This window comes from Bos taurus, chromosome 2 (assembly GCF_002263795.3).
Source record: "Bos taurus isolate L1 Dominette 01449 registration number 42190680 breed Hereford chromosome 2, ARS-UCD2.0, whole genome shotgun sequence".
Taxonomy (NCBI): domain Eukaryota; kingdom Metazoa; phylum Chordata; class Mammalia; order Artiodactyla; family Bovidae; genus Bos; species Bos taurus.
The window spans coordinates 5,554,652-5,569,674 of NC_037329.1; the positions used below are offsets into that span (position 1 = coordinate 5,554,652).

General features: G+C 41.4%; 1 protein-coding gene across 2 annotated transcripts in view; it reads left to right on the plus strand.

The window, feature by feature from the left end:
- The first annotated feature begins 577 nt into the window (after positions 1-577).
- The window catches only part of LOC112442302 (serine protease 58), a 28,160-nt gene continuing 13,714 nt past the window's right edge, over positions 578-15,023 (plus strand). The window contains exons 1-3 of one of the 2 annotated variants that reach the window (XM_059877707.1): positions 578-1,117; positions 12,084-12,168; positions 12,314-12,431. The gene's annotated coding sequence lies outside the window, so the exon portion shown is untranslated. Of the gene's footprint in view, positions 1,118-12,054; positions 12,169-12,313; positions 12,432-15,023 lie in introns of those variants that run through there. The other variant, XM_059877710.1, reaches the window with a different exon arrangement.

Here is a 15,023-nt window from a genome sequence, read left to right on the forward strand (position 1 = left end):
GGTAGTTTTAACTCAACCCTGAGTTCGCCATCATGGTTTTTCCCAAACTTTGTTTACCTGAAAGGCTTCATCCACAATGTGGGAGGCAGCTTTCTGGGATTTATAGTTTTCTATTTGCAGTTAATTTGAAATTTGGATTTCTGTTTTCTAGTTCTGGTGAGGACACGGGTTTTATGTAGTTTTACTTGATTTCTTGTTCTGTGTGTGTTTTACAGGGGAGGGCAGTATGTCAGGAAATTTAGATTTATGCCGCCACCATTATCTTGACTACCTAGAATCCTCCATAATGTTTAAGTTTCTCTAATTTGGCAACGAGATACAATAGGAGTCCACTGACTCAAATTATCTCATTCAGCTTTTTAAGCTCCAATATGAGTTAAGAATTAAATTGGGCTGCTAGTGAAGAGACCCAGAAAACAGTGGTTTAAACTGATCAGGGGTTTTTCTTGTGAAACAAGAGGTAGGTGGTAGTGGGCTGTGGTTGGGCAGCATGGTGATCTCAGTGTGGATATCTCTGTGACATCTTAACCTTTCCCTCATGGTTGCCATGGTTACGAGGGCTGCTACACCTTCATCATTACATCTAGAATCCAGCTGGGAAAAGGCAGAATGAGAAGGGCAAAAGGCATTTTTCAGCTATCAGTTCCATTTTAAAGATCTTTCCTGAAAACCCCATGCAAAAGCGTTATGCCTGATTGTCCAGAGCTAGGCTAATGACAACCTCTAGCTGCAAAGGAGAGTGAGAAATGCAGGGTGGTGGGTTTTGTTTTGTTTTTTTTTTACAATTTTTTTGTTTTGTTTTCCCTAAGTACATTCGTGCCCACAAGCAAATTGGAGGAGTTGGGAGAGTGAGGGGATATTGAGTAGGCAGTTCTCAATTCTCTTATTCAGCCTGCCAAATTCCAGAGTCAGAGAGTTGCTGATCTCTCACTGTTGACTCAGAGATGATTCCTAGACTGATGGTTCCTGGCCATCTTTGGGAGGCCCCGGGAGAAGCCTAGATCAGGAGAAAGAAGAGAATGGCCCGGGGACTGACCAGCTGTGGAACGGAGCCTGCATCAGGCAGCACTGAGCCTCTGTCCCGGCCGGCTGACCCTACTTCAGGAAAAAGCAAAACGTAAGAACAGCGAGTGATTGTTCTTGAAGCACACTACGGAATGTCTCAGCTTGTAAGCAAGGATACACTTCTGTTTTTCTCCACTCATTCTCTTAATGGAAGTAATTCTAAAATGAAACAAGTTCTTTAGGCAGTAAAGTCTAGTGAAGGGTCATCTGCTGTGAGTGAGGAAAGATCTGAAGGGCTAAATTTATTTCCACAATGACACTCAGCCATCTCATCTAACACAGATACACAGACACACACACACACTCCTAGAAACTTCCATTTATGATGCCCTCATAGATACATATCTCCAGATAGTCCATTTTAATAACCTTATTTGCTGAAGTATATACACTTTTGTGTTCACATTGGATACTTTTGTAAGTATACTAAATCTTTGTATAATCCTATGATTCATTTGAATCCTAAATGAACCCTAAGATTCATTTAAAAGTATAAGAAATCAGATTCTGAAAAAATTCCCACACCCAAAGAAAAGCATCCAAGTTTACAGACACATTCACTTATTCCAGCAGGCAGAATCTTGGCATATAATGACCACATTTTGATCCACAGAAAACTCTTAGTGATGTGAACTTCTGGTTCTGCTACTGGCTAAGTGCTGTTTGGAACAATTCACTTACCCAGTCTGAACACTCTCTTTGTTGTTGCTAAGTTGATGCTCTTGCAAGGCCATGGACTACAGCTTGCTAGACCTATCTGTCCACGGGACTTCCCAGACAAGAATACTGGCTGATGTTCCCTTCTCCAGGGGATCTTCCTGACCCAGGGATCAAACCCGCATCTCCTGTTGGCAAGTAGATTCCTTACCAGTGAACCACTAGGGAAGTCCCTGAACAACCTTACTTCATCCTTAGAAGAAAAGAATTGGTAGGAGTGTTTCCTCAAAGTTCTAAGATCCTATTATTTTGGAGATTCTTTTATTCAATTAGCATTTGTTCAGTGTCTGCTATGTGCCAAGCACTGTTCTGTGCACTATGGACACATTATTGTCTAGTAATTACAGTGGAAGGTTTCAAGTCAGTTAAAAAGAAAGGGTAAAAAAAAATACCTAGGAATAAATTTAACCAAAAAGATGAAAGACTTGTACACTGAAAGCTACAAAACATTGTTGAAAGAACTTAAAGACCTGAATAAGTGAAAAGACATGCCATGTTCGTGGGGAGTAAAACTTACCATTGTGAGCATGGTAATCATATCCAAAGCAATCTACAGATTCAACACAATCTCTAGCAAAACTCCAACATCCCTTTTTGCAGACCTGAAAAAGCCAATCTTAAATTTCATATAGGATTGCAAGGGGCTCTGAGTAGACAAAGCAGTCTTAAAAAGAAAACCAGAGAACCCACATGTCCTGATTTCAAAGCTTACGACAAGCCCATAGTAGTCAAAACAGCGTGGTTCATGCAAGTCAGCAAAATAAGATTGATAGTTCACAAACAAACAAACACTATGATCAGTGTTTGGCAAGGGTATTATGCTGGGCTTTGTCGCTCAGTTGTGTCTGACTCTTTGGTACCCTGTGGACTGTACCAGGCTTCTCTGTCCATGGGATTCTCCAGGCAAGAATACTGGAGTGGTTTGCCTCCTCCAGGGGATCTTCCCAACCTAGGAATTGAACCTGCGTCTCTTTCGTCTCCAGCATTGGCAGGTGGGTGCTTTACCACTAACACCACCTGGGAAGCATTTGACAAGGGTACCAAGTCCATTTAATTGGAAAAGAGCAGTCTCTTCTACAAATAGTTCTGGTAGAGGTGGGCCACTACCTCACACAATATACAACAATTAACTCAGAATGAGTCAGTAATCTAAATATAAGAGCTGAAATGATAAATATCTTGGGAGAAAACATAGTGGAAATCTTCATGACCTTAGATTTGGCAATAAATTCTTAGATATGACACCTAAAGCATGAGCAACAAAAGAAAAAATCGATAAATTGGATTTCATCGAAAGTAGAAACTTTTGTGCCTCAAAGGATATTATCAGGAAAGTGAGAAGTAAACCTACAGACTGGGAGAATATATTTGCAAATCATATATCTGATAAAGAATTGATGTCCAGAGTATATAAAGAATTCCAATGCAACAACAATGAGCAAACAACCCACTTAAAAACAGGGCAAGGACTTGAACAGACATTTCTCTAAAGATAGGTGGTGCTGGTGGTAAAGAACCCACCTGCCAATGCAGGAGACATGAGACTGGTTCGATCCCTGGGGTTGGGAAGATCCCCTGGAGGAGGGCATGGGGACCCACTCCAGTATTCTTGCCTGGAGAATCCCATGGACAGAGGAGCCTGGTGGGCTATGGTCCATAAGGTCTCAAAGAGTTGGACATGACTGAAGTGACTTAGCAGTAAAAGCAACAGGCACATTAAAAGATGCTTAACATCACTAATCATTAGAGAAATGCAAGTCAAAATCATTAGAGAAATGCAAGTCAAAATCACAGTTAGTTACCACTTCAAGCCCATTAGCAAGCTTATTATTTTTTAAAAAAGAAGAAAACAACAAATGCTGGCAAGGATGTAGAGAAATTGGAACCCTCATCCATTGCTCATGGTACTGGCCACTGCGGGAACAATCTGGAGGTTCCTCAAAAAGCTAGACATAAAATCACCGTATGACTCAGCCATTCATCTTGTAGGTATATACCCAAAAGGATTAAAAACAGGAACTTGAACAGGTACTCAGACGCATGTGCTAATTTCAGCATTATTCACAATGATGAAAAGGTAGAAACAATGCAAGTGTGTCCACAATGAATAAACAGAAATAAAATGTGGTGTATCCATGTAACAGAAGTTCCCATACATGCTCCAACAAGAATGAGCCTTGAAAACATTAGGCAAAATCATAGAGGTAGAGAGTAGATTAGAAGGTCCCAGGAGTTGAGAGAAGGGGAACTGGGAGTTACTGGTTACAGTTTCCTTTTGAGTGATGAAAAATCTGGGGACTGGACAGCGGTGACTGTGTGCCCAGCACTGTGAATGTGGTTAGTGCCACCGGATCATATACTCAAAATGGGTTAAAATGGTAAATTGTTTGTTACATATGTTTTACCACAGTAAAAATAAAGTTTAAAAAAAATCCAAGAGGATAGCTCTGCTAGATACTGAAATGTGGAAGCAAATGGCCATACTTTACAGGATGCTATTGACTGGGCCGTAAGACACGCATACAACTGTATACAGATGTGGACTCACACACACGTAAACACAGCACAGGTGCCTAAGCACAGGTACCCAGAGAGACGCAGGGGTTTATACCTCTCGGAACGTACAAATCTACAGACATGCAACGTGCACTTTATACGCACTGATGGTTGATTTAAACCGCCATCAGGATTTAAGCATCTGCTGATGGCTGAGATGCACACCCCTATGCATTATTATGTAACAGTACACAGGTTAACAGAGAACCTGTTCAACTAAGGAAAGTCGTGTTCTAGATGGGAAAGGAAGCAAAAGCCGACACATACAGAAGGGCATTCCACAGAGTTCCCTGGCGCCTGTGTAACAGTGAAAGGGTTCAAGGGCATGTAAATGGGTTCACTGCTGGGTCGGTGGGAGACGCAGGGTAGTCAAGTGTCGGAGGCTAAGTGTTATAAGGAAGGGAGGATGGCTGATACGTGTGAGTGGGAATTAGGAAAACATCACACAGCTTCTTTGTCAAAGAGATTTAACACAATACGCTTGAGTTGCCAAATTTTACTTTTTCTTATTATCTGATGCCTGGGTATCAGAGAACAAGCCACACACTTAGTTACCTTTATAATTTCACGGGTCCCTTCCACTGGTCCCAACACTATTTCAGGATAGTTCTCAGGTGAAGTAAGTGAGCTGCTTTATATTCTTCCTGCCCAATACAGTGAACCCTCCTCACACTGTCTGAGTTCAGCAGTGGAAAAGCGCCATGACCGCGTGGAGAGTGAGGAGGGATGACCCAGCCTGACTAAGGTCTTTTTAACAAGGCTCCAACTGAGGAGGTCAGAGGCTGGGAACAGTGTTCTCAGTCTCTGTCGTGACTGACGCTCTGCGACCCCATGTACTGTAGCCCGCCAGGCTCCTCTGTCCATGGGATTTCCCCAGCAAGAATACTGGCGTGGGTTGCCATTTCCTCCTCCAGGAGGGAATGGTGAGTCAGGAGCAAATGATCGGCATTTACGGCTGGTGCTCAATGGGAGTAGCCAATAAGGGAAGACAGACAAGGTCTCCAGAGGAGCAGTAACACTGAGGTATGAGTGTAAGTCCTCCTTCCAGAACACACCTTTTATGCTGGTTCATGTCCTTTGTGGTAGCAAAAGCTGTACCTTAGCAAGAGAGTTATTTATGGCAATTCTTAGCTGGATCCTTTCAGGAAATCTTGAAAGAGGCAAAGGGCCCTGCCAAAGTCTGTTTCCCTTGCCTTTTCAGCTCAGCACTGGCACTTTATTTCCTTACCCCTCAAGGACTAATTCCCTTCTTACTATTGTGCAGTTGCTAAGTCGTGTTCAACTTTTGTGACCTCATAGACTGTACAAGCCAGGTTCCTCTGTCCTCCATTATCTCCCGGAATTTGCTCAAACTCATGTCCATTGAGTCAATGATGCTATCCAACCTTCTCATCCTCTGTCATCCCCTTCTCCTCCTGCCCTCAATCTTTCCCAGCATCAAGGTCTTTTCTAATGAGTCGGCTCTTTGCATCAGGTGGCCAAGGTATTGGAGTTTCAGCTTCAGCATCAGTCTTTCCAATGAATATTCAGGGTTGATTTTTTTTTTTAGGATTGACTGGATTGATCTCCTTGCTGTTCAAGGGACTCTCAAGAGTCTTCTCCAGCCTATTAAAATCCTGAATGCTTATGAAAATTAACATCTTATCCTTCTCTGTTAGGAAAGAGAATTCTTAATTTACTGCTAATCAATAAAGGACAGAAATGGTATGGACCTAACAGAAACAGAAGATATTAAGAACAGGTGGCAAGAATACACAGAAGAACTATATTAAAAATATCTTCATGACCCAGAGAACCATGATGGTGTGATCACTCACCTAGAGCCAGATATCCTGGAATGCAAAGTCAAGTGGCCTTTAGGAAGCATCACTACGAACAAAGCTAGTGGAGGTGATGGAATTCCAGTTGAGCTCTTTCAAATCCTGAAAGATGATGCTGTGAAAGTGCTACACTCAATGTGCCAGGAAATTTGGAAAACTCAGTAGTGGCCACAGGACTGGAAAAGGTCAGTTTTCATTCCAATCCCAAAGAAAGGCAATGCCAAAGAATGCTCAAACTACCACACAATTGCATTCATCTCACATGCTAGTAAAGTAAAGCTCAAAATTCTCCAAGCCAGGCTTCAGCAGTATGTAAACCGAGAACTTCTAGATGTTCAAGCTGGATTTAGAAAACGCAGAGGAACCAGAGAACAAATTGCTAACATCTGTTGGATCATTGAGAAAGCAAGAGAGTTCCAGAAAAACATCTTTTCTGCTTTATTGATTACACCAAAGTCATTGACTGTGTGAATCACAACAAACTGTGGAAAATTCTTCAAGAGATGGAAATAGACCACTTTACCTGCCTCCTGAGAAACCTGTATGCAGGTCAGAAAGTAACAGAACTGGACATGGAACAACAGACTGGTTCCAAATCGTGAAAGGAGTACATCAAGTCTGTATATTGTCACCCTGCTTATTTAACTTATATGCAGAGTACATCATGAGAAATGCCAGGCTGGATGAAGCACAAGCTGGAATCAAGATTGTCAGGAGAAATATCAATAACCTCAGATATGCAGACGACACTACCCTTATGGCAGAAAGTGAAGAAGAACTAAAGAGCCTCTTGATGAAAGTGAAAGAGGAGAGTGAAAAAGCTTAAAACTCAACATTCAGAAAACTAAGATCATGGCATCCAGGCCCATCACTTGATGGCAAAGAAATGGGGAAACAATGGAAACAGTGAGACACTTTATTTTTGGGGGCTCCAAAATCACTGCAGATGGTGACTACAGCCATGAAATTAAAAGATGCTTGCTTCTTGGAAGAAAAGCTATGACTAACCTAGACAGCATGCTGAAAAGCAAAGACATTACTTTGCCAACAAAGGTCTGTCTAGTCAAAGCTATGGTTTTTCCAGTAGTCATATATGGATGTGAGAGCTGGACTATAAAGAAAGCTGAGCGCTGAAAAATTGATGCTTTTGAACTGTGGTGTTGGAGAAGAGTCTTGAGAGTCCCTTGGACTGCAAGGAGATTTAACCAGTCAATCCTAAAGGAAATTAGCCCTGATTATTCATTGGAAGGACTGATGCTGAAGCTGAAACTCCAATATTTTGGCCACCTGATGTGAAGAACTGACTCATTGGAAAAGACCCTGATGCTGGGAAAGATTGAAGGCAGGAGGAGAAAGGGAAACCAGAGGATGAGATGATTGGATGGCATCACTGACTCGATGGACATGAGTTTGAGCAATCTCCAGGAATTGATGATGGACAGGGAATCCTGGCGTGCTGCAGTCCATGGGGTAGAAAAGATTTGGGCACAACTGAGCAACTGAACTGCGCTGGGGTCCAGCCCCGTTGGATCCAGGGAATTCGAAGGGGAGATGGCTTCGGCAATCAGGTTACAATAGAATTAAAGATATAAAGAGTGGTTAAATAAGGATATCTCAGTGAGAAAATTCAGTGGAGAAAAGAGGCTGAATAACTTGGTTTACGTGGAAGGCTAATAAAATTCCAAAATAAGGAATTTACGTCACTTACGTAGGCTGCAGGTGTCCTCCCGTTCTCCCGAAGGAGAAGAGATACTAAGGCCTCCCCGGTCAGACCTTAGAAGCCCAGGCAAAATTAGTAGGCTTGACGAGCCTCCACGCTCATGATGGGAATTCAGCCAGAAGGTGAGAGAAAGAACGACATGGGGAGGCCAAGTTTTGGTGAACAAGGCCGGCACTTTATTTTCCAAAGTAGTTTTTATACCTTAAGTTGTGCATAGAGGAAAATGGAGGAAGGGGTAGAGTTAGCAGTAAGCCAGGCTTTCTTCCTGCAAACGTATCATATGCAAAAGTTTAGGTGAATTACATCATCTTCTGGCCAAGAGGCCTGTTAACATTTTAAGATCCTTTCTTCAGAAAACTTATTTTTCTCTAAAGGTGATTATTCTAAAGTCAGGCACCACCCTCCAAAAGTATTAGATAAAGTTGCATTCCTATAGGGCAAAGGTGTGGTGGGCTATAACAAGAACAGAATTAACTCAAGGGTCCAAGGTTACAAACATTAAAGGTACTACTTACATTCCTATACACCAATTATATTAATCAATACACTGCCAGGGACACAGTAGGTAAGGGATATGGAAACTTAGCAGCAAACATTGGCCCAACAAGTGAAAAACCCTTCACCAATACAATTTCTAATCAATCTTTTAACTGCTCAAAGGAATCTGTATTTAGACAGTTTAGAACATCTCATGCCTCTCACAGTTGGGAGGCTGTGAACAATCACATGTGGCCGGAATAACTTTCAGAGGAGTTTGTAGGTTAAAACACTCTTGTCACACCCAGGAACTTTATCAACTGGAGCTGTAAGTTAACTCTTTTTCAGAGAGAGATGGTGGGGGACAGCCCCCCATAAAGTCAGAGGTGTAGGTGAGAGCACAAAGCAGTAAAGTAGGCAGACTCTGGTTTTGGGGGTAGATGCTCGAAAATTTCCAGGGGGACTCCTGAGGCTCGATCCCGCCTTTGCGTATGCTGAGCCTCCTTCCTCATGACCTTTGCCACGGGCGGAATTCCTCACGCTGGCTCCCGGCATCTGGACTGAATCAGTAAAATCAGAATGAGTTACATATAATTATCAGTAGTTCTTTTTTTTCAACCTGCTTCCAAATACCAAAACAATGGCCTAGGCTAATATAGGCTAATTATAAATCAGCAAACAAAGTGTTTGGTGTTGTCTTTTTTTTTTTCCCTCAGTTTCATAATTTTCAGAAGAGAGTATACTGATTGAATAAAAGTGAGTCTTTAATATAAAAGCAAGATTGGCTTTGACTTTTAAGTGTAGGTGTTATCTTTTTAAAAAGTACACCTCTTTGAATTAATTTTGAATTGAATATAGCTGCTATAATTTTAACAGATAGTAATAAAATTTGGGATGTGTGTTTATATGTATAAATAAGAGATGTATGATTTTGCTGAGTGAAGTCTACGGTTCATAAAATCACTATTCTCAATACTGAAAGTAGTTAAAAATGTTTTCCTTTTTGGGCTGTTATAAATTCATATTACATTATTCGAACTGTAAAGGATGTTGATTCTTGGATAAAACTATTACGTTCTGGCTCTTCACTTTGAATTCAACTGTGGTAGAATTTCTTTGAAAATGGTTTAATGTTTATAAGCATGCATGCATGGATAACTTCAAAATGAATAGTGAACTGGAAAAGCCAAACCTCTCCTGACAGTGGCTTGATTTATTCTGGAAGAAATTAAGAGAAATATCAGAAGTATGTGCTCTCTTTTAGGTGTAACACAAACTCAAGGCAAATATTCTTGACTTGCGCCATCTGAGAAACGATTCTTAGTGTCTGGGCATGTGATTTACATATAACTCACATGCCTACACAAAATATCCCAAGCCAGCTGCCTCTGCAGGTTTCCTACTCAGAGGAAAGAAAGCAGACCATTGTCAGAGTGAGGGAGGTAAGGAATGAAGAGCAGCAGCTATGTATGGGCTCCGCAGTTAGCTCAAGCCGGGCACTGAGACAAGGGCCTACCAAGAACTTGGCTCCCCACCCCCTCCACCCACCCATCCGCACCACGATGGCTGGGGCTCCATCAAGGTGCTCCGGCAGGGGCTGTCCGGAAGATAGAGCCAGTGTGGGTAACCAGGTGGTATTCTGTTTTTTCTTTGAGATGTCTATGGATTAAAACTCTTGAGTTTTTGTTTTAAACATCAGGCGTTTTCTTTTTTTGCTTTAAAATAAAAAATAAATTTCTTTTTTTTTAAGAAAAACATCACTTTAAGCAAAAATTATATATATACAAACCTTCTATGTCTAGAATATTCTCATTTTATTTGATATATATATTGTGTGTATGCGTATATACATGTATTTATTGTTGCTGTTGTTTTAATTCGCTAAGTTGTATCCAACTCTTTTCAACCCCGTGAACTCTAGCCCATCAGACTCCTCTGTCCATGGGATTTTGCAGATAAGAATACTGTAGTGGGTTGCCATTTCCTTCTTTGGGGATCTTCCTGACCCAGGGATTGAACCTGCATCTTCTGCATTGGCAGGCGGGTTCTTTACCACTGAGCCACCAGGGAAGCAAAAATACAAATGAGAATATTCTAGACATAGAGATTTATAAACAGGTATTTTTACTTAAGGGCTTCCTGGTGACTCAGCTGGTAAAGAATCTGCCTGCAATGCAGGAGATCTGGGTTCACCCCCTGGGTTGGGAAGATCCCTTGGAGGGGGAATTGGCAATCCACTCCAGTATTTTTGCCTGGAGAATTCCATGGACAGAGGAGCCTGATGGGCTACACTGCAGGGGTCACAAAGAGTTGGAGGCAACTGATTAATTTTACTTTCACTTTTCATTTTAACTTAATGTATAACGAACATTGTTCATCATTACTGAAGACATCTATGGCATCATTCATGATATTTTATTAGAATTACCATTATTAATTTACCTTCAATTGCTGGAGGTATGAAGTGTCATGAAAGTGTTTCCCCTTATTAACAATGTGTGTGTTAGTCGAGTCGTGTCCAACTCATTGTGATCCCATGGACTATATAGCCCCCCAGGCTCCTCTGTCCGTGGATTTCTCCAGGCAAGAATACTGGAGTGGGTTGTCAATCCCTTCTCCAGAGAATCTTCCTGACCCAGAGATTGAACCGGGTCTCCTGCATTGCAGGCAGATTCTTTACTGTCTGAGCCACCTTGGAAGCCCCATACTATAATAAATACACTTGTGCATGCATTTGTTTATATTCAGTTCAGTTCAGTTCAGTTGCTCAGTCGTGTCCGACTCTTTGCGACCCCATGGATCGCAGCATGCCAGGCCTCCCTGTCCATCACCAACTCCCAGAGTTCACTCAGACTCATGTCCATCAAGTCAGTGATGCCATCCAACCATCTCATCCTCTGTCGTCCCCTTCTCCTTCTGCCCCCAATCCCACCCAGCATCAGAGTCTTTTCCAATGAGTCAACTCTTCGCATGAGGTGGCCAAATGTTTATATTAGCTGTTTATTTTCCCAGGATAAAATTCTAGAAATAGAATCACTGGAAGGCCACTCATCAAACACCTACACAGAACTGTCACATATGCAATAATAAATTCCGTTGTCTTAACCAGGGAAATTATAGGAAAATTAAAAAATTCAGATACACAAAAGAAAAAAAATTTCCGGAATTCCAAAGATCAGAGATAACTAATTGTTGCAGAAATCAGTCCACCCTTACGAATCCAAGCTTGCTGCTGCTTTCAGTTAACCCAAATTGGAATTAGTGGCTAAAAATGAGGGTTTGGCAATGGTTTTCTCTTTCACAATCATCATCTTCCTTCTCGAATACCTGTTATAGAAAATAAAATGCTATTATGTATACAGTAATTATCTTATATATATAAAAAACTGTTTATGTGTACAATATATTCTTCTTTACCTTCTTCTCACTCTCAAATATTCATGTCAAAAGGAGTAGAAAACTGACATAAGTAGATATCACTTACTTGATTTTGGATAATGTCAGCCTGTGTCAAAAACGTACACTTAGGTTTAAGTGTGGGACAGTTTAGGTGAGAGACAGTTTTAGCTAATCATTTCATCTGTTCTCCAAATTCCTCAGCTCCTTTGAAGTTTGGAAGACCATGTGATTAGCTATGGCCAATGAAATGTGAGCAGAAGCCACAGGCAGTCCTTCTGGGCAGAGGCAGTGGAAAGCCCACTGAGAATCCCTTCTCTCTCTTTCTACAGGGACCAAGGAGCTGTTGCAGCCACAAGATGGCAGAAACTCCATCATCCTGGTCTTTGAATAAGACGGCCTTCCCATCTGCAATGGGTATGTAACAAGAGCAAGAATTAAATCTTTCTTGGGTTAAGCCACTGGGATTTCAGATTAATTGGGTAACTGCAATGTTAGCCTGTCTTGTCCTGACATACAGGAGGCTCACACATTCTGTATCTGTTCACCCTCTGCATTAAAGGTTCTGAACGTCAAGGAGACTCAAAGCCACCACTCATCATTCTCAGACTGCTTACGTGGAATTTGACTTCCTAGCTCGGCTCTAAGGGTAAAGAATCAGGACTTTAGAGCAGAGAGAGGTGAGTGCTCCCTTCTTGTGAGTGCAGGAGTGATATTAATGCGAATAAGAGGCAGATATAGTTTTGGATGTTTCCAGGCCTGAAGTACAGTATGAAATAAATGTGTATTATGCTTCCATTATGTGAGAAACAATAATAGTATATAGACAGATTGCCCTGCTAGGCAAGTATGTTGTATCACTTGCTCTCCATTAATTAATCATGAAAAGTGATGCGTGGCAAGGAGTGGAGAAGTGAGTTTACAAAGAAGGAGTATGAGATGAAGCACAGACCCTTTATACTCCTTTGGTATCTAATGACTTTAAATGAATTCTCCAAAACTCATTGAATGCTGCTTTTCTCTTCTACCTGAATTTGTTAATAATGATCATGCATTATTTTTATAATTAGGAAAAGGTTTTTGTTTTGAAAAAAAGTCACTGTTGATGAATGAAGAATTAGTTATGGTTTCCTCCATTGACCTGGCACAAACAGTGCCTATGAGCTAGTGCCTTGAGGGCAGATGCAGGGTGTCATTCTACAGGCAAGCACCACAGGGAGGCACATCACAGAGGCTCTGATATGGGAGCTGTGTACCGAGTGGCTACCTATCCTGTGCCTGTTGATCCATCATCTCTGTCATTCTGGGATTATTTCCTTTAGTCTCCAGTGATGTTCTTTGCAGCTTTTGTGAGTTGTGGACTTGCCCATAGATTCACACTTGCCAGGATCTAGAAACGTCATCATGGAATTGCCCCAAACAGTGAACATCTGTGAATTTTTTGTTAAATGAAGTCTCTGTGCATAGATTTCACTTCACCATTATTATTATTCTCCAGTAAAAGCAGGCAAGAAATCACATTGCCTATTCCATGTCTTTTTACTTCTTGTATCACCTGTTTATTTCATGCAGATAAGTATATCAGAAACCATCTTGTCACAGCTGTAAATAAATAAAATCCTTCTTCTTTAGCTCCTATTTCTGTGGAAGTTATTTGCTATCATTTCTTGGTCTGTGAACAGCTGAAGGTCACTTTCTAGATAAGAAATGCAGCCCAACTATCTCAATTTTCCCGTTTTTAAATGGTTTGGACTACTAGCAATGTAAGTTAGGGTAATTTGTGATAATCACCAAATTTCAAGTAAGTGGTAAATGAAAATTGTCTGGTATTGTGTAAGGAGGGAGTAATTTAAAGTCTTTGTGGGAAGCAATTGGTATTTTAAATAAGCCTGTCTGTAGACATCATGTGTCTAAAACTATTTTAAAGGGCTCCGTGGAGCTCTATGCTTTTAAATTTATCTTACTATTATAGTCATTTTACTAGCTAGGGAACTGCAGCCATCTATCCGTGGCTGTCTCTTTCTGACACCCACAGATGTATCCACCCACATGCTCACCCACTCAAACCTACACTCTGACTCACATTCAAAACGATTGTCAAAAAATCCCCACTCCTTGTCTAACTAAAGTGTTCCTTTCAAACACATGCTACTTGTTTGATCTATTTCCACGTATCTGTGAGTCAGCTGAGTCTTGTCTGATCTACCCAGTAGACGAGAACCTACATGTATGTTTTTTCATATGGATTTGGCAAACCTGATACATATTCTAGCTTACTGAAATCATAAAAGCACAGTGAACTGTTTTTTGCTAACAATACTTCTGACACCAAATCTGTGGGTTTTTTCCCTCACACTAGCCAATTTTCCAACCCTCCAGATATCAACGAGGTGCCCCACAGTTTAGTTCTGACAGTAGCGACCGGTCAGTGCAGACCCCACAGGTTAAGGACTCATTCCTACAAGACTACACCCTCTTTAGACAACCGTCTCAAGTCCCAGGGCATCTATACTTCTGACTGACAGGCTATAAATCGAGCATTCCCATTGCCTCCCCCTCAGGTTTCATAATTTGTTTGAACAGCTTACAGAAATCATAAATGGTTGACTTGCTACGACCAGTTTATGAAAAAGGAGACAACTCAGGAACAACCAATTGGAAGAAGTGTACCAGACAAGGTCTAGGATTGTCTCAGGGGGCTGATGGCACAGAGCCCTCTAGGAATACCACCCTCCCAGCACCTCAATGTGCTCACGCTTCAGGGAGCTCCCTGAGCTTTATCATTTAGGGAATTTAATGGGTTCACTCATCAGGGAGCTCCCTGAACTTTATCATTTAGGGAATTTGATGGCGGTTCCATACATGGTTATGACTGATTAAATCATGCCTACCAAGAGTCACCTTATTAACATATACAACACAGGTATAATTGAAAGGAGTTGTTATTGATTTCTTGGATACAAGACAAAGTGGTTTTTTTTTTTCACTTTAATACTACAGCTTTATTTATTTATTCCTTCTCCGATATACTTCCTTTTGTTATATAGACTGAGTTTTTGACCCATAAACAAGACAAAATTCTAAAAAAAGTGCTGCTGCTAACTTCAGTGGGCTTCCCTTGTGGCTCAGCTGGTAAGGAATCCGCCTGCAATGTGGGAGATCTGGGTTTGCTCCCTGGGTTGGGATGGTCCCCTGGAGAAGGGAAAGGCTACCCACTCCAGTATTCAGGCCTGGAGAATTCCATGGACTGTAGAGTCCATGGGGTCGCAAAC